The 20,388-nt window shown below is 36.7% G+C and overlaps 1 long non-coding RNA gene across 1 annotated transcript in view; it reads right to left on the bottom strand.

The window, feature by feature from the left end:
• LOC311445205 overlaps positions 1-12,136 on the bottom strand; it is a 29,412-nt gene extending 17,276 nt beyond the window's left edge. Inside the window, exon 1 of the long non-coding RNA XR_014698301.1 lies at positions 12,069-12,136. This is a non-coding gene — a long non-coding RNA (uncharacterized lncRNA). The remainder of the gene's footprint in view (positions 1-12,068) is intronic.
• Positions 12,137-20,388: the final 8,252 nt, after the last annotated feature.

The following is a 20,388-nucleotide window of genomic DNA, read 5'->3' as shown; positions in this document are numbered from 1 at the left end:
GCTGTCCAAGATAAACAATGACAGAACTTTGATTCCAGACAGACTGTGACAAGTCCTTCAGTGAGCAAGGGCTTATAAGGACATCAACTACCAAGGGAGGGTTTTATCAAAGCGCATCAACAGGATGAGCAGAAGTGCCCAGGACTATGGTTTTCTACAGTCTAAGAGTGAGGGATAACGAAGCAGATGAATGCCAATAATTGCTTTGCTGAACAGATGGTGGATTGGGAAGACCCTGAAAAGGATGAATTAACAAGCGATTGAAAGTCAACATAACCTAACACAATTGTTCAGAACTATATCAAAGAGCATGGCCTGTATGTGTGCTTTTTGGACCCCCATGAATGTAGCTGAGACATGTTAATAAATAAGTACAGAAGTGTTCCGGAGGCAACAGAACATGTCCAAATACTTTACTAGTACATGTATATTACTAAATGCTGTGGAGTTTTTGGTGTTTTTTTTGCTTTCATGCATATCATTGTCTGCAAAGATATCAGATGCATGATTTTACATTGTTTCATCCATACAAATGCCCTTTGTTGATACATCAGACATCAAAACATAGAAAATTCTATTTTGAAAGGGACCTCTGGAGGTCATCTGTCCAAACCCTGCTCAAAGCACATACTTATGATGAAATATGCACATAACCTCATCTTCCCCTGACACCCAGCATAAAATATTTATGAAAAATAAAATCTTATTTTGGCACCCTCTGATCACATTTCCACTGCCTGTTCCACTTTAATTAAAGAAAATGCAATGACATTAAAAGGCTCACCAAACTAGTTTCACACTCTGGATAGCCATGTTATTTTACAGCCCTTTGCCTATTCCCTGTTGGCCAATGGGAACACAACACCAAACAAAATAACAGAAGTCCCAACATTTACAATGACCTGAAATTTTACCCTGATAATTTCATTCCACTTTAAAACAAAGTTTTAAGTACTTTATTATAAATGGGGACAAGGTTATTTTTTAAGAATCCACTTGTTAGCAAGTTATTTTTATATCATTAAAACCTGTCTTTCTTATTTGTTCAAAGAGAATGTCAGCCTGATCTACTGATCATAGCTTTTGTATATCTGTGTTTTTCAATTTTTTAGAATGCATGATTCAAGCATTAAAAAGCGATGTAATTGTTTCCATATTTCTTCATTCTAGAAGCCTAATATTGTAGATAAACAGAGTTGTGGCTGCTGAACCTTACTGTGAAGATGAGTTTTTTGCACAGAGCCACTTATATGTATGTCAGTACAGCTAGAACCAGCTTCCATTAAGTACATACCTTAAGAAATCCTGACTCGTTTTCTTCTCCAATAATCATTTCTTAAACAAAATATACATGTGCAAAAAGAGAAATGAAAAAGCCCTGCTATTTTCTTGGTTGGTTGTTGTTTTTTTGTTGTTGTTGTTTGTTTGTTTTGTTTTGTTTTTGGGGGGGGTGTTATTTGCTTGTTTGTTTTTGTTGTTGTTTTGTTCATTTGATTCTTATTTCTCTGTTTGCTTGTTTCACATAAACAAAGAAAAACTCAGCTGCAGGAAAATGGCATTCTTCTCTACAGGTTGTCTGCCCACATGTAAGATATTTCTAAAATTCACCAATATCAACCCACTTTATATCTGTGATTCCAAGACCTTGCTATTTGACATGCTCTTACCAGGGTATTTTTCATTCCCAGAAGTGCAAAACAAAACAAATGAGATTTTTTTGGAAAATGCTTGAATTCCTGTTGGTATAGATTTGTTGTAGAATTTGTGCAGGCTCTGCCAGCTGTGGTTTCCCATCCCTGTCAAGAATGCTTAGTATGAGCAAAGCCTCTGTTCTGTGCCCCCAACTTTCAAACACAATCAAAGATGCCCCAGCTCTGAGTCCTGCTACTGAGTATCACATACATGTATTTCCTCTCTTATTATAATGTCTGGGCATCACTTGCTACAGATTTGAAATCTCTGATTACACTAGTCTTTGTATGAATGCTGCCACACTTAACATAATCTAGATGAAGAAACAACATTAGTTTGAGTAGGTTACCAAGGTATAGGTTATGAAAAGAAAAAAAATAAACCTACTGTTTGAGCACCAGCCATTGCTGACCAATATCCACATCTCAAAAGCTGTTCTTCTGGCCTAGGGGAATGGGGAGTTCCCTAATACGTTACTTTGTAATAATCAGTATAAATCTCAGCTTCTTAAATTTATTTATTTAAGGTTTCTGAACCTTATATTAGTAGAAAATAACCTAAAATCCTTTGTCTGCAGCACATTAACTCATAACTCAAAAAATAAAGAAAAAATGCAAAGTATATTCTTTAAAATGCTTGATTGTATCATGATTTTGAGGACCTGACTCATCTATGGATTTGGCATTCTCAAGTAATTTGCTTGCAAACATTCAGGCACACTATGTCAAATTTAATGGAAGCAGGAAGGATATTCTCATGCTCAATAATTTTTCTAGTTCAATAAACATTTCTCACCTGCTGGATTTGCTGTCAAGGCATATCATACATGTACTCTCTTTAGATACTACCAATTGTATGGACTTCCTCCCACTTCTTATTTCTGAAATCCAGCATGATGGATAAATACTCCATATCTCTTTTACTCAAGTCTTAACTCCAGATATGCCTTCAAGATCCTCTTACAATACCAACAGTTTTCCCTTGGAAGATATGTATCAGCTGAATATTGGTCAAGAGTTCATCCTGTTTAATCCAATATTTCAGTAAGATCTCTGAATCTCACTAAACTAGGGGAACACATCCTTAGTTGATTATGCAGTGTTATATATCCATTAAAAGTGTTTATTTTAGTATGTCAAGCTCAGCCTACTTCTAACATCATGCTTGTGTTATGTCTGTTCTTAAAAACTGTGCACGCACTCAGAACTTAAGGAGTTTGAGCTATTTAATCAAATAAAGTTTAATAAACATAGGAGTACTACCTCAACATAAACTAGTTGCTGTGCAAATATGCAGAGTTATAAAATATACAAGCTATAGCACTGACAGCAGTACCAACTTGATGTACAAGTAATACTACACAAAGTTCTAAAGCATTTTTTTTTAACTGAGCTAGAATACAATTACATCATTTCATAGTACTACATTTCAAAAGCCTTAATTTTTACCATCCCATTAAAGACAAAATATGTGGCCTAATAGAATTTGTGGGATTGTTACCTCCTGAATGTTATTTCCTATCTTTTCCACTTTATCCTGTTTCATAAACAATTATCCTTAAGTCAATGCTGTCTACATAATTGCAATGAATTTGGTTTTACTATCAGGAATTCACACAGAATAAGTAAGAAAGCTTAAGAGTCATCTCAGTATACATCATTCTTATCTTCTTGCCACTATCCTTAATAAACTCTTGTAACAATCAATAAGCTACTTATTATCATAAGGTAATATATTCCTTAATGCTCTCCCAGCTATATTTTTGCCTCAGGTTGTAAACAAGTAGCTATGGTCCATATATTCATACAGCCTCCTAGTGCCTGCTTGCACACTCTTACCATACTAAGCCAGACCCTCTGCACAGTACTCCAGGGCTTTCCCTCTACACCTGCAAAGGTTCATCTCTGTCTACTAAGAGATGCATTTGTTTTCTGGCATATGTTAGTCACACTGAATACTGCACATTTCACACACTAAAAAGCATTTTTAAATTTTACATAGGATAAACACTGTATTTCTCCAAGTTAAAATAAAATTTAAAAAAAAAAAAAAAAAAAAAGGCAAACAACAGGGAAAATACCTGAATTCCATTAGAACATCATGTATTTCACCATTCCATTAATTTAGATTTTTTTCAAGATATAAGTGAGCATTTGGTCTGGGGAATTTATGTGGTGATATTAAGTACTGACCAAAGATTCATCTGTCTGGGAAGTGCACACAAAGGCGCATGAAAGTTCTTGTGAATAAAAGCATTGTTTTTGAGAACCTCACGTGGGGATGATGGTCCTGAAGATAAATACGAAGGCAACATCAAGTACATGCACACGTCTTGGAGCTACTAGTGTTACTAAGTACCAGTAACATCAGCTACAGCATGGCGCAGTGACTTAACTGATCTCTTCTTATATGAGACTGACTTCATTATAGGTTAAGCTCTGAGACAGGTGTCTATTAGGCTGTGATATGAATATTAAAATAATAATAACTACAGAGTTTCTACCAAAATGTGAGCCTTGAAAAGAGTTGCTTTTTCTCTCCTCACATGATGTGGATGACATGACAAACTGGTATGTAGATGTCACATTATTGCTGACCCTTGAAAATTTCTTCCCTGCACATGCATAATCAAAGCATCCATGGCCTTTGGTAGTCCTCTCCCAGCAACATGAATCAGTATTGGCAATATTTGCCAATTTGGCAATATCAGTATTGGCAATATTTGAAGTCTGTAGCAAACCCATCCTTGCTCCATTTGCCATATGTAAATTTCAACTTGTATCAGAAAGAATCTCAATTACGATACATTTTATTACCCTTTCCTCTTCTCTCTGTCCTAGTTTTCATGAGATTTCTTTTCAAGACAATGCCATTGCCATGCACAATGCAAAGGCAATGCCATTACAAAATTATGACAAGCTAAGGAGTTCTGTCAGTTTAAAGGCTCTTATTGCTTTATAAAGACCACCTGCTGCAGGGGACAACTGTTAGGATTAGGTTTAATATTTTAGGGTACACCAGATCCTGATGACCATGTGATCTTGATATTACACCTGGTTTTAGCTGCACTATTATGGTTTCAATGTGCTTTATCTACCTTCATGCTTTCTTGACATAGGGAGCTTTTTTTTTTTCTTTTAAGATTATTTTGGGTTTATACTGACTTTATTTTACACCTAGATAATTCTCTCTCAACAACAGAAATCGTTGACATCTGGAATACAAACATATCACAAGTTTGCAAGGTCATCTTCACAAATAATAGATTGGAAGAGGGATAGTCCATAGACATTCTACGGAGCTTTCATTGAATGTTTATGTACATCATCAATACCTCACTTTGGATAATGTTTTCTTATACAAGAAACACTGAGTACATATACAGGCAAAAAAATAATAATTTCTGTTATGGCAGGAGCCATCAAATCTGGAGGGCATTCTTTAAGAATGTTTCCCTGGAAGAAGCTATTTGAAAATGCAGCATTTGGGAAGGCATCAAACCACTGATTGTCACAGCAGTATGATTCTATGTAAGGCACCAGCCAGAAAGCATCCCTTGTCAGTTATAACATCAGTTTATTCACAGTCCTACTCTTCATTGGCATAATATAATAAATATGCAAATTTAGCAGTTGTTAATGACAGCAGTTATTTCCCACTTTTGCTTTAAAACCCAACGGGAAAGTGTTACTGCTATATATGTATCTGTTGTTTAGTAGGCACATAAGACCCACCAGAAGATTACAAATATTCTTATTTTCCTGAACTTCTTCATCTGGTTATGAATTTGTTTCCTATAAATGAGTGCCAGATCAGTGTCATGGGATTCACAACATAAGCACAGCAACAGCAGCAAAAATCAGGATCTACTTCTCTTCTGCAGGGCTCCCCAAGGAACTATATCTGATGACTCAGACACTTTACTACTTGTTTATAGTGTTTGTATGCATGGAGCTGTGGGAAATGATAAAAGTTGGTACCTGGGGGTAAAGGAAGAAGAAAATAGAAAGATGACATATCAAAGCAAATGTTTCTGCCTGCTTGATTATAAAAAGGAACAGAAACAGAAAGGAAAAAAAAAAAAAAAAAAAAAAAAAAAAAAAAAGTTCTAGGTCACTTGCAGCAACATTTATCAACAGTGGCTCACTGAACATTCATCACACGGTAAAGCAGTTTGCCCAAAGAATAAGCACTAGACTATATCGCCTTTCATACATTTGCTCCTTGACCAAATCCCATTCACCCTGCCTTCAGCAGTCAAAACTTGTCATCAAGTTAACAGATACAGACAGATTTCCACTTCAAAGGAGAAAAACTTCAATATGAAGTCAGCAAGTAACGCAAAGATTAGAATGGAAGAAGTCTCTCCTTACTCTCATGCTGAGGCAGAGCTCGCTCAGCTGTTAGAGGCATATCCTACTACCTGTCAAAGATACTTTCCGGAAAAATAAAACAGCTTGTGATTCAATGAACAATGAAGCCATTTTACCCCTAAGAATTCATATAACAGAGGGCGACAGCAAGGAAAACTCAAGGACAGTGCAGCATAAGATTCTCCCATTCGAATCCTAATGCCACTGTCATGAGAATGATCTCTCAATGGCACAAATAAAAAAACAAAGACTACAGAGATGCTACTGCACAGCTACCCAACAAGATGCTCTCTGCATTTCAACTAACATTGGTGTTACAATCAACAACAGAACCCCCAAGGAATGGACAGAGAAATGGAAAGCAGCAGAGTCTTATTGCCTCTCCACTGCAGGGTTTCATTATCCCCATGTGGTGGATCTATACAACCAAATTAATTTAGCATATTCACCAATAAGCATGTGCTGAAGCTCAAAAAGGAATGTAACTTGGAGTATTTTCCCGGTACACTTCAACACAAGAAAAAATGTTACAGGATACAAAGTTGGAAAGGTCTATCAGAGGCAGCAAGCGATTTGGAAAGTCTAAGACATGAAACACAATCCTCATAGGATTAGGGTAGCCAGGCCCACTCACATATCTATACAGCTAACAAGCCCTAGAGAAATGCCTATAAAAAAATAATTCTTGTAAGAATTTCTTTAAAATCGAAAAGAAATTCCTTGAGGGAGACACCTAATTTTTGCCACTTCACAAAGCTTTTGAGGATGAGATTCTCTCTTTCCTTTTTTTTTTTTTAAAAAAAAAAAAAAAAAAAAGAGGAAATCCCAAGTAAGATTTATATAAACTTGCAAAGCAATTAAAAATATAGATATGATGTCAATGATACATCAGGAGTCTTCTTGACCCTATACCATTCTAAGAACAGCAAAGATTGAAAGACAGTCTGCCTTGTAGTATTAAACAAATCAACATTTTGTTTTAACTAATGATTCTGTGAAAGGGATGAAAACATTTTACAGTGTAACTGCTACACAGACAAATAAGCAAATCTGATTTGATATCTTTGTAACCCGGAGTACGAAGCAAGACCATATATTTTTGGCATAAGGGAAGCTATGATGATTATAAAACAACTTTGAATGTCTGAACTCACACAATCACTTCTCTTCCATTTTCTTGTCTTTTCATCCCTAGCATGCAATCTTCAAAAATAACACTCTGTTGACTATAACTTTGAGTTAATATCTGTACCAATAAATAGCTGTTTCAATAAAACATTTAATGCAAACCGTAAATTCATTTTCCCTTTTTCCTAATTATCTTAATACTAATTATGACACAGATACAATATTTGCGTTCCTTTTGGGGCTGTAGACTTACTGTTTATATGCAAATGTGAAATAAAAGATTAGAGGAGTCAAAAAGCTTACTCTTAATTTGAATCCAGCATGTGTCATAAAAAGCAAGACAGCTGGAAAGGAGGAGGAATACGAGGTAATAGAGATTTACATTTTACAATACATTCAAACAGGCAAGGAAGAGATTAAATGTCCAGTTGGGAACCTGGGTATTTTATTTTCTTACCCTTTTCCTTCCACCTCCCCAGAAACCAGAGCTTGCATTGCATATTCCCCCTTTACAATTTTTGTTTGCTATTTACTGTTGAAAAACAAGAAAATAAGGCTAATGGCAAGCCTGCTACCCTGTGTAGTTCATAGTTTAGAAAACCTTACATATGGAAGCGTGTTCACTTTTTAGAAAAAGAACTCTATAAAGACCTGAACTTCTTTTATGAGAAATAATATGTGAACATTTTTGTTCTGCAGCTTTGTGATGAACTAGGCTATCTAAAGAAGGTGTCCATTAACAACAGTGTCAGAATTAATCAGTATTAGCTATTCTAGAAGTACTTGGAAAATATTCCTTGTATAAGAGAAGACAAAAGCGACAAAGCTCTGCAGAAACAGTACATCAAAGCTCTACTGAAGAGACAGAACAGCAAGGAGGATCAAATCTCCACTACAACTGACCACAGCAAGAATGAAAGGTCTAAGAAATATGGTATCAAAAGACTAACAGCAAACAAACTCATGAAATCCCAGTCACACTGACTCCAAGCACACGGAAGATAAACCCTACAAGAGGATGAAAGCCTAGAGACTTCTTCAATAAGATCACTTCAGTAAACATAAAATCTAAAGAACATGGAAAGATGACAGATTTCATTGTAATTTCTAATATCCGTGGTCTACTTACAGATTTTTCATGATAGTAAGAGACAAGGAACAACAGGTTGGCTTCAGTTTGTGCCTTTTCTTTTAAAAATTTGTGCTATGCAACTTCAGAACCAATTTGAGAATTCTGAAAGTATGAAATCATGCAGTCTTGAGGTCCTGGCAATGACCCCGAGTAGTGCTGTTGACTCAACAGCTTGCGAAGCAACCATCCAGAGGCCAGGATGCCTGCCCTGAATGCCCTACAGAACTTCTCTCCTTCTTTCCCACTAGAATCAGAAGATTGAGCTGAGTCCTCTCCTGACTGTAAGGGAATGAAAATGATGCTTCATTTTCAGATGCTAAAGAAACCTCCCTAAGCTTCCAGAGAAACAGAAAAGTGGATTTTTTTTTTTTTTTTTTTTTTTTTTTTTATGTATAGAAAGAATGGAGATAAGATGTGCAGTTGTGTCTTCTACAGAGGTATCATCCTTATGTCTCTGATTTAGTGGTACAGAGGGAAAATAGGAGGAGAAAATGACCATTTTCACGATCTTTGTAGGAAGAACGAAAATTTTATCTTCAACACAGGAAAATTAGGGGGACAACAAACATCCAGTCCAGGGTTATTGTAAAGGAGGGGAGAGAAGGACACAGCTGCAGTGACGTACGCATTAGCTACTCATGTCAAATGTGCAGAACCCAACAGCCAAAGCCTGAATTCCTGAAATTCCCAATAGCTAACCTTCAAGAAATATGCACTGTTTTAGCTTCCTTCTCCTATTTAACTTTTACATCCTCTATTTTTATCAAGTTCATTCATTACCCTAGAGCTTGGCAAGGATCCCTGGTTCTGCTAAAGAAAGCCATATACACGCACATTCAACACAAGTTTGTGCAGACACTGTTTTTTCAAAGCCCTCGCAGTTCTGTGAAAGTCAGGAATGAAAACACCTACACTTCACAAGAGACATAGCTATAATGATCCAAAACACTCACAACCAATGTGTACAAATACAACCCATCAATACTCACTGAGAAAATACGGCCTGTGACTGCCTCTGCTCCCTGATTCATAATGAAAGAATTATCCTCCCACATCTAAAAGCAGAGACTAGTACTGCACTCGCTGTATCTTTTCTAGAGGCAAGTGTTTTGTTTTTGTTGAGGGTTATCACCATATCTGACTTTTCTGCATGCCCACCACACCTTTGTCTTAACTAAAACACCCATACTTACCTTACTGGTTTTAAGTATACCACTCACCAATTAGCACAGGAATAGGTGGGTTCCTTGTTTGTTTATTTTCTTGTTTTGGTGTGTTCTGTTTTTAAATCTATTAACAGAAAAACTATCAACAGAAACCAGGAACCTGAACCACATGGGATTTTCTTGTTCCACAGCAATTACACTGCAGATCACCAGCAAATAACAAGCTATGAAAGATGTTCTAGGCTATTTTACTGCAGACACTGGAGAGTTCTGTTCTCTGACATGTTTTGGGAACTAATTAAGTAACTCTTCTTGGTCTGAACAGAGATTATTTTCCATTCACTTCACATTCAGAGGAATTCTGTGTTCCTTTTTCAAAGACAGAAGCTGTCCAAAATCCTTCACAATGAAAGTTCAGGGTCATACTTCTCCCAGAAGTATTTCTCTTGAATTTCCTTTTTCCTATTTTTGCTGTAGAAATGTACAGACCAAGCATGTAATTGCCTAGGTCTGATACATATCTCATTTGACGCAATAAAGAAACAGGTACACAAAAAATGACAATAGTGAGGAAAACTGCCTACAGGGTTGTATGGTTACATAATTATATAATTTCCTATTAAGAGATAGCACCTTTCCTACATAGGATTGCGAAGGTAGAGAATTGGTTTATTTGCAGCCTTTTCCACTTGGAACTTCCAACACATGACATTGTCATCAGTCACAGACATTGTAAATAGAGCAGACTTTGCATGTTGGCAGTCATTCTATTAAGAAATTCTGTTTTGTCAACATCTTCCATAATACATTACAATAGGTGATGTAAACCTTGAATAAAATACACTGTCACAATTTAGGAATAACAATACACCGTATTATTTGAAACCTTAATGATAACAGGATTTAGTGTTTAGTGTGAAGGATTAGGAAATGGTATTCAGAAATTCTTTTCCTTACTACTCACTTTCTCTTTACCCACAGTATCTGCAGGTTCATTTGGTAAGGCTGATTCATATCATACTACTGCAACTGAGACGTTAAATTACTGCATTCCCATATTTCATACCAGGAAAGTCATTCATCTGTATTTGCCTTTCTCTGTTCAATCAAAAGTAGAGAACAATTGTATTTACCTGCTTGATGGGCTGCTATACCAATAAATGAAACTCCATCTGATAGACAGTCTGGAAGCAGACAGGCTGAGGAATTATGAAGGGCTGTTACCTAAACTTGTATTAAAAATGTTAACTGAGTTGAATCCCGTTCCATACCACAAATCAAGTGCTGTGTGAGGCCTGGAAACTTCAGATAAGTGGTTACAAACTTTATTTTTTCATTAATTTGGCAGGTGAGTGCTGCTGAAGTACAGTACCAAAAGAGCATCAAATACACTCAAAGACAAAAAAGCACCCAGTCTACAACTTGTGCTGGATAGAAAGAGAAGAGACAAAGGTTTCTAGCATAATTTTGAGCGAAGAGGTTTGGATGGTTTCCAAACTTACCAAGGGTTACCATCAATAGCATCAATTCATATTTAGAAATGAGTAGTGACTGTCAGCTTTTAAAACTAATTATGAAGTTCATTCAAGTATTTTGCTATGGACTTTTGTAAAAATAAGCAAAGCCTTTGCAAATGAGCTAATGGCATTAACAGTGAAAGCAGCATGCTCTCCATGACTCACATACAAAGGATAGCTTTGTTGGTCTTCCTGAGGTGGTGAAAACTGCGGATTTCATCCAGAACTTTCCGCCTAGCTAATTCTCAACTTAAAAGTCACAGGATTTCAGATATCTGATCATTACATTTTAAGTGCAGGTCTCAGATAAAGCAGTGCTATCATACTTTGGACTCTTTTGTGAGTATTTATAACACTCCCTTCTGTGACAAGTGCAGCAAATTGAGTAAATACTAGCATAAAGTAATTTAAATTTTGACACCTCCTCCTCTATTAACTCACAACTTCTTCTCTCATTTAGTTTGCAAACGAAGAACAGAAGAAGCAAGGCAAGCATAAGGGATGTTTCCCATCAAACACACAGGCATTAAACATCTGGTGCCTTTTCCTGCAGCCAAACAGAGCTGGCAGCAGCTGTCTGCCCTGGCCATCAGCAGCATGCTGGGGATGAGACACGATACGTGCCAGCCAGCACCAGTTCACTGCTCCCCAAAACACAACTTTTTGATATATAGCTCTATATCCCATGTGGGGAGCACCACAGGGCAACACAAGAGTTAGGTCTAAAAGCTTGTTGTTGTTTGTTTGTTTGTTTTTAAAAAAAATCCTGCTAATGTCCTGCAAGGCAGAAGGAGGGAGGCACTTGCAGCATGCCCAGGTGAAGGCTCTGCTGAGGAACATCGTAAAATAAAAGATGATTCTAGAAACTCCCAGCTGACACCCCTCAGGGATTCAGCCACATGTGGCCAACACCCACGTTGAAAACACCCATTTGTGAGAGGAAATCAGGCATCCCCAGGGCAAGACCAGGCTGTTTGTGAGATAAACATGGGCGTCCCCCACCCCTCCCCCCACCAACATCTGTGAGGCACTGTGAAGATGGAGCCTCAGCTTTCAGTACCTTTGTCAGAGGTGCTCAAGCAGCAGACGCCACAGTCTCCCGGCTCTTCAGATGCCACCTGCTCCTCTCAGCTCCCTCAGTCATGTGGTGCCATAACTGCCATTTTGTAGTTGAAGTCCCCACACTGATGGCAGCCAGGTGTGGAAAATCCTGTCAATCACCAGTAACGGCTGCAGGCTGGAGCAAGTACTCAGCTGGGGGGGGAGGGGAAGGGCAAGGAATCACTGAAATGTTAATTTAGAGAAGGTTGCTAGAGAAAGGCACCCCATGGGAGGAAAGTATGTAAAGGTTTTAGATTGATGAAGAAGAAAAAGTTTCCACAGAAACCCTGCTCTGCAGCCAGCATGGTGGCTGGGAGCTGAGGTGACCTTTCTGAGGAGAAAAATCCCTCTGCTGCAAAGAGGAAGGCAGCTGCTTTGTACAGAAAGGAAAGTTTACCAACAAAGCCTGAACTTTGATTTTGTCTGGAAAAGACAGCAGGTGAAGGGCAATGAGACACCTGATGGAGGACTTGGCTGCCTGCAGGGCCCAGAGCTAGAAGGAGCTCACCCATCTGTGCACACTCCTGGCTTTACAAAAGCCAAATGCCACCTGTGTGCAGGCAGCAACACCTCAGGGCTCAGCCGAAATGACTGCTGGGTGGGACTCTGAAAATACCATCCCTTTGTTTTCTAACCAGCAGTCTATATATTGCTGTTGCTGTATTCAGATTTCAGCCCTGCTGAATGCCCATCTCCATGAGGCTGGGGTGGGTGACAAGTATCTAACAGGAGATGAAACTCAGAAGGGTGGCAGAGAAAGTGCCAGAGAGACCAGCATTACTGATCACCTCTTATCACAATGGCCTTTCCTCCTGCACTGCTGAGATAACACGTGCCTTCTGCTTAGAGAGAAGACAACTTACTGTGGCTGTAACGTTACACAAGTACCTGTTTCTTGATTAGTCACAAGATAAAGATTCTTTTCAGGTACTGATATCCTTAATCTCAAATACTTAACTGTCAAAGATGATAGGAAAGATGTTGTAATCAATAATGCTTTCAGTTTCTCAAATTTTTATAATGCTGTCCTGCTACAATTTGGAGAAAAACAAACATTATGTTCTTTGGTAGTTTGACCAGGCAATTTATTAAGTTCATCTTTTAATGCTGACTCCTGGACACCGCAGATAACCAGGATGATAAGATAATTTGCAAATTCAATTTTTGTTCATGAACTTTCAATTTGCCTTTGACACATAAAACCAGTAATTGATTGGAACAAAACCCAAGGGAATCTGAGATATAAGATATGACGTGTCACTATTTTCTGACATTCATAACTGACCTGCAGAAAGCTAAGATATGCAATAAATTAATATAAAAGCAAATATACATATTTTGATCATGTTTTGCCAGTACCTCATCCCACCAACCTGTTACAACTGGGAAAGTAGACTACTACCTAGTGGCTCCCAGTATTGTCTTACAAGTACCATGCATAGATTTAACACCTACAATAAATATGTCAATATGAAACTCTCATCAGTATTTATTTACCTGTGGATGTGAAAGATGATGTGAAAATATAAGCCTCTCATAAAAATGCAAAATATTTATGCAGGGTGTGGTGACTAGCTCAGTTTATCTAGAATGCTACTGTTTTTTCTGCTTGTTGAATCACCTGTTGGTATGGATCATGTAATGTTTCAAAAAGTTTGTTAGCAGGGAATTCTCAGTAGAGATTCTACTTCTCAGAATTTTCCCCTTGCAAAGTTGTACTGTCTGTGTGAACCTTGACTGCTTGCTAACAGCAGTATTCATACTTTTTTGTTGTTGTTTCCTAGACAACCACTCCAGGTTCCCCCCAGAGCTCTTGCTTTTGTGTTCCCTGATTAAGATGTACATGCTGCCTTTGGCTGATCATATTTGTAGGAGTAGTATTAATTTTCATAGGTGTGATATTGATTATCTTTTTATTTTCTCAAACAATATTAATTCCAATGTTTTATAAAGGATGATAGGATTACATGAATTTTAACTTTGCTAAATTGTAGTTTCAGCTCCCTAATGTGGAAGTTATTCTAATTTTTCTGCTCAAGACAATTTTCCATTTACACAACAGACTGATTGAATTCTACTGGTTCAGCTTTTCTCAATTTTTATGCAGACCAGCCATAATTCTAAGGTGCTCCTCTTGTCCTGAGCACTCCCGGAGCAATTTTTTCAGTCTCCTGATAATGGTGTGTTCTGGGTTTGTGATTCAAATTTTAACTTAAATATAGATGGCAGAGATGTTGCTCTTCCACTGTGGCTACTAATGCTGCTTCCAGTACTTTCCACAAGTTTTTCTGACGGTCCAAAGGCCATAACATCTACATCCTGTCTTCCCTTGCCTTGGTCTTTGGGTAGGTGATTAAGTTTCAGCTGAGGTCAATTTTCACTCTACTCAAGTTTAAAAGCAAACTGGGGGACAAGGGAAGGAGGGGTAGAACCACACTAACATGGTTCTAAGTGAACATGGTGAGCTTCTCCCTTACCATCTGAAAACAGATCTATTACTTCAGCAGACAGATAATCCTGAACCAAAGTAAATCAAAAACATAGAAGAGGAACCATGCTAAAAACAAACACACACACATGAGAACATTAACTTAAAGTTCAGGTTGAGTTTAAGTGTTTTCCTCCCTAGAAAAACATCTTAAGAATGTGCCCAATGGGCTACAAAATCAGGAGCCCAAAGGGAGCTAAGATCTGGACAGAAAATGTAGTATCTTCATATCTTTGCACAAGAAAATTACATTCCATTGTCTCTCTAAGCACTTACTGTGTTAAAATATTAATACGCAAATTATGTTGTTTTACAAAAAAAAATAGGGAAAAAATTATAGACTGAATCTTCATTGTCATGAATCTACAGTTCCTAATATAGCTACAAAATCTTACTTATTTGACAATGCATATCTGATTTATATTTCACAATTCATTAAAAAATTAAAAAAAAAAAAGCCATATTATTTCTAGTATTTTTACAGCATTTCTTCAATTTTGAAATGTTTTGTGAAATTTTGAATCTTACAGAATGTATGCATATGTTGAATGCAGTTATTTTGGTTGCTGAAAATTTGTCTCAAAATTAAGTAGTCTATTTTGCTTAATATGAAAAGCTAAAATACCATTTCATGTGAATGAAAATACAAGAATCTGAAGCAGAAACCATTACACCTGCTTTTCACCAATACAATAACAAATAAGCAAGAGAGCTCATTTTTATAAATCTCATTCAGTAGCCACTACGGTGTTAAATGTTTTATGAGGCAACCTGGGAAATGCATGAAAGGTAAGTGGAATTTTCTGTTGTTTTTTTTAATAAATATTGTTCCTCTTGGGAAGGAACGTATTACTTATGCTGAAGAAAAGCCCACTTTGCTTCATGCATTTTATGAAAATTTTCAAGTATAACTCAGAATCTGAATAATACCTGAAATCACTACCTGAGTAAGTTTTTTGGTGTCTCTTAAATTAAAAAGATCACTTCTTCAAGAATAATGGGAGACAATGAAAAATGGTTTTACTGCTTGAAAGTAATTCTGGATCATAAGCCCTTTTTTAAATATTGAACAAAGTACACAATAGGTTTTCCATTTGTATGCTGCTTTAATATTTTTTTTTATTATTATTTTTTTACAATTCCATTTACTGCTGCTTTGTTTTCTCAGGTGGCTCTTTTCGGGGGAGCATTATACACAATCAGTCAGCTTCATATGTTTCAGAATTGCTTCTGATGCCTTTCTTTCACACTAAAAAGCCTCTGTAGTACATTGCACCACTTTACAAATGGGAATCTTAAACTAGCCCTTTATGTACATATGTAAATTGCTTTCATTTATCTATGCCAGTGGCCTCTATGCTCAAACTGTGTGACTGCTGAATGAACACCTTTTCTCCTTGAATTACTTTTTTATGTTGTTCATGTCTGCTGCCATGCAGTGCAGGGTATAACCACCTAAAGATGTGAGGTGTGCTTAAACTTGGAACATGATTTGGTTCCTAAAAATCCTTGATAATACCTTGGAAATCCTTTTCACCAACTGCCTACTGGAGGAAGAAATATGTTTACACAGATTTCATTTAAAGTCTAACTGCCTCTTTTGATACAAAGAATAGTGAAAGACAAAAAACAAGTTTATAATATATTTGCTTTCATAAGAATAAAGAAAAATCTGAACTACCATCTGAAATAACTACATCAACTACAAATCAGTTGATGAAGACTTACAGGACTTGAATATTTCAGGGAACGAATGTCTCCTCAAGATGTTTGCTTTTATTTTATTCTTCAACTAATCCCCCCTTATAAGACCTCTGATCTGTAAACAAAAGAACATCATGTGAGCAACATCTGTGGCTCCACAGATTCCCCACTTGCCATTTCCAATTTAGTATCCCTGGAATGTTAAAGCTTCCTCTTAAGTATCTCAGTTTTCAGTAGGTCAAAACTAGTTTCTTCTCTCCAACCATAAAAATTTGCTGTCTCCTTAAGAATAAGAGAATAATGTATGTAATGTTGAAGACGTAGGTGTGAATGACCAATTTTTATAAACTTTGGTCTATATGTTATCTGTTCCATAACTCCTCCATCAAAATGTCTTCCCTGTTCCCTCTAAAACAATGCCATCCTAACTGCCTGTGTACAACTGTGGCATATGGCAGTATCTCCCCTAGTGTCCATGAGTAAGCACATTTTTCATTCTTGCATTAACAAAAAAAGATAGCACTACACCATCATAAGTTTGATACCACCCTTCCTTTCAAAGGATACAATAATAACAGCCCTCTCTCTGATTCCTTGTAGAACAGGTATCCTTGAGATGACTTGCCAACAGCCAGACAGCAAGTATGCGCTGCTTCACAGTGAGTGAGCAGGCCAAATGAATTGCTTTCCAAGCTGTGTATTATGCAAGTCTGAGAAAGAGAAAAATATGAGCAAGGAAAGCACAAAACAGACACCAGAATGAGAAAAGCATCAGACAATCTCCAGTTCCAAAATGATCCACTGGCATGTATGTTTGCCAGACTTGGAGAAGCCACTCTGAAAAAATACACGCAAACAAAACATGAAAATACATTTTGACTCGGTGAAACCTTTTGAATCCAAAACAGAAGTAATGAATTGCAGAGCTTTTTTAAAGTTAATATTAGAATACTACATACTTCATCACAGTCTCAACTAGCCTACATTTAATGGGAAAATGATTATTTCTTATCCCTTGCTTATAGCTAATAAAACTTAATAATTTGAACTGTTCAAAAGATTTTCCATTTGTTATAAGGTCAAACTCTACACCATTTACTTCACTAAAATCTAACAAAAGATGTACGGTCACAAAAAAGCATTATTTTTTTTCCTTTATTCTCTATAAAGCTCCTCACCTTGGCAAAATTCCATAATTTATGTTCACTAAAACCACATCCACCAGTGCAATGGAAAGACCTCCATAAATGCTAAACACTGTTATTATTATTGATGTAAATCAAGAGGTACAATTCTGAATGACTAACAGAAGTCAACATTTCTCAGTAGATAATGGTATTGCCAGCTGAGATCTTTGTGGTCATATTAAACCACATTGGAAGAGTCTCTTTTCTGCAGCATAAAACGAAAATAAAATCTTGGGTCAAGGAAAATCTTTGTGATTTAATCCAATGCCTCTCATATAGGTGATGCCTTGTAAATAACTTGTACCGATGGAGGCAAAGAGACAGAATCATAACAGCAATCAGTAGAAGCTGAAGAGTCCTAAAGTTTTAAAACAAATTATGCTGTAGTCCAGTATTCACAGAAGAGAAATTTGTTTTTTAAAAACACAAACAGATATGAAAAAAAAAATAATTGAAAAAGACTCGCCTCTCACTTTCCATCTCCATCATACAAATTTACCGGAAACTGAAAGAGTTTTATCATCCCCAGCTATTTTAGCAAAGACAGGTAAGGCATGTGAGAGATGTTACACATAAACACAGTTTTAAGGAACTTCTAACTCAATTCTTCTTCAAGAGGAATAGAAGAATGAAGGAGTCTATAGAATTCAGGCCTTCCATTTCTACATGAGGGAATCGATGGCAGATTTGATTCAGAGGGAAAATGTTCTAGTTATCCATAGCACTAGAGGCAAGATAGCTGTGACAGGATGTCCCTGAGCTATACTGCTCTAGGGATCACATTTAGATTTCTTGCCATTGCACTGGGCCATGTAGGGACACTTGATTATATCACTGACTCCTCTTTAACCTGGGATAATTCATGCCCCAACTCCCCAAATACGAAAAGGATCAGTAACATTTATTTTCTTTCATCTAACACATGTAATGTCTAAACTCTTGGTTCTTATATGTATGACTTTTCATTAGTGGCAAGGATGGTTATCTTGAATATGTGTATATATACACAAACATATATACATGCAGATACAAACAAATTTATTTTTTTTTAAGTTTCTCAGTTTAAATCATTTCTGATACTCTGTGCAGAAGGTACATTAAGGAAGCTTCATCTTGTCAATTGAATATTATAATGATAATGAGTCAATGCTGGGTTTGGATGTCGTGTTAGCTGCCATACTTCTATTTTCTTTTCTAGTTTGTACTATCTTTAAAATACAGAACACTAATGTTCACTACAGAATGTGTTTATGTATCTGCACTAAGGAGTCATCTAAATCCCACTGAAGTAAAAAGAAAGCCTCACAGACTTCACAGCATCCCTGACCTTTCCCTCACATCTGCTCTCCTCTTCCTACGCATACAAGTACACAGAGCCAAAGGATTTACAAAGCAGGAAAACAAATGGAGTCATATGAGGCATTCATACTGGGTCACATCCCTGCTCTGACAGGGTACAATTTAACCTCCGAGTGAACCCGATTTTCATAGACCATGGTGAACATTTATGTAACAATGAACTGTTAAAACACAAATATACAAAGACCATACAAACCAAGGGAAATGTAGATTATTAACTGTTATTTAAAAAAAAATACTTTTCACACTAGCTTATCTTGATCTAAATACTATGAAACTACAACCTTGGCACTATTATCTACACATTAGTTACTTCTCATCTTGACAAGAGAACTTATTTGATAACATACTGATGATCCCTATGCTCTGAATAATTTAAAAAGAACGTGTCTCAAGGAAAAGCTTCAGTGTTAAGAATATATGTCTGTAGTATGGTTTATATTGCCTTAGAACTGGATCTGTATGCGGTCAGCCCTTGCACAGCCAGAGGATTCTTCTGTGAGACACTTCTCAGTGGGATATTGTTGCTATTTCTCTCTTTCTGAATGTCACAATTAAGGATTTTTCAAACTGTCCCTGACAACGTTTATAGTAAATTGTACTGCACAGCTTTTTACCTCTCTGAGTGAGAAACTTCTCTATGAAATTGTAGGAGTCTATACAGTGAAGACAATGTAAAAACCCAGAAACATTAAATGTGCCCCCTTTGTCTTTTATACTTCTCTTTCCTTATTAAAATGTTTAAAATTCAATCACATTCCAGCTCAGTTCATCTAAATGGAACACTACATTCCTGTTTAGTAACATGTGCAATAACACGATACCTGTAATTCATAATCCAAAATCAAGTCCCAAATTAACGTGGTGGTAATAGAAAACTGCTTTTATCTCCTTCCTAATATAGGTATGCTATATACCGTACAGTGTTATATGTGATGCAATTTTGCTTTTATAAAACAATACCAATTCAATAAAGAGAAGCGTGACCAGAAAGGAGAGAGAGCTATGATCTATGGGGTAGTGAAGACTGACCTTGGTTATTCATGAGTTTTTTTTCATAAAACTCCTTTCTGTAGGAGAAATCTGATGGCAGAAGGAATCTTATGTGAAGTTCAGATCCAGTAAATAGCAAAGAAGTTGAAGAATAATCATTCTTCTCCATAACAGGCTGTTGGACATTACACAGTTTGCAGACTTCTTTCCACTAAAACTTGACTCTCTTACTCATCTTATTCTATTTCAGTAAATCAAGAGATGACTCATGGAAAATCAGAATCTAGGCACAACAGAGATACCAGATAACGAGTCATTTGTTTTATACTGGGAATATTGGCAAACTTACGTGTATACAAGCTGACTGCTCTCCTTAGTATGCGGTTAAGCTTTTGACTGCTGGATAATCTCTTTGCACCTTAATCAGTTGCACCGTGTGACATTAGGTTTTAAAACAGGCTGGTTTTCTTCTGGTAATAATGTACAGCTGATTCAAAAACAATTGTTAAGTCTAAAATTATAATTAAAGATACATGCCTATTGCCCAA

Source organism: Aythya ferina (genome assembly GCF_964211825.1).
Source record: "Aythya ferina genome assembly, chromosome: 15".
Classification (NCBI taxonomy): Eukaryota; Metazoa; Chordata; class Aves; order Anseriformes; family Anatidae; genus Aythya; species Aythya ferina.
This window is presented reverse-complemented; position numbering and strand designations above follow the sequence as displayed.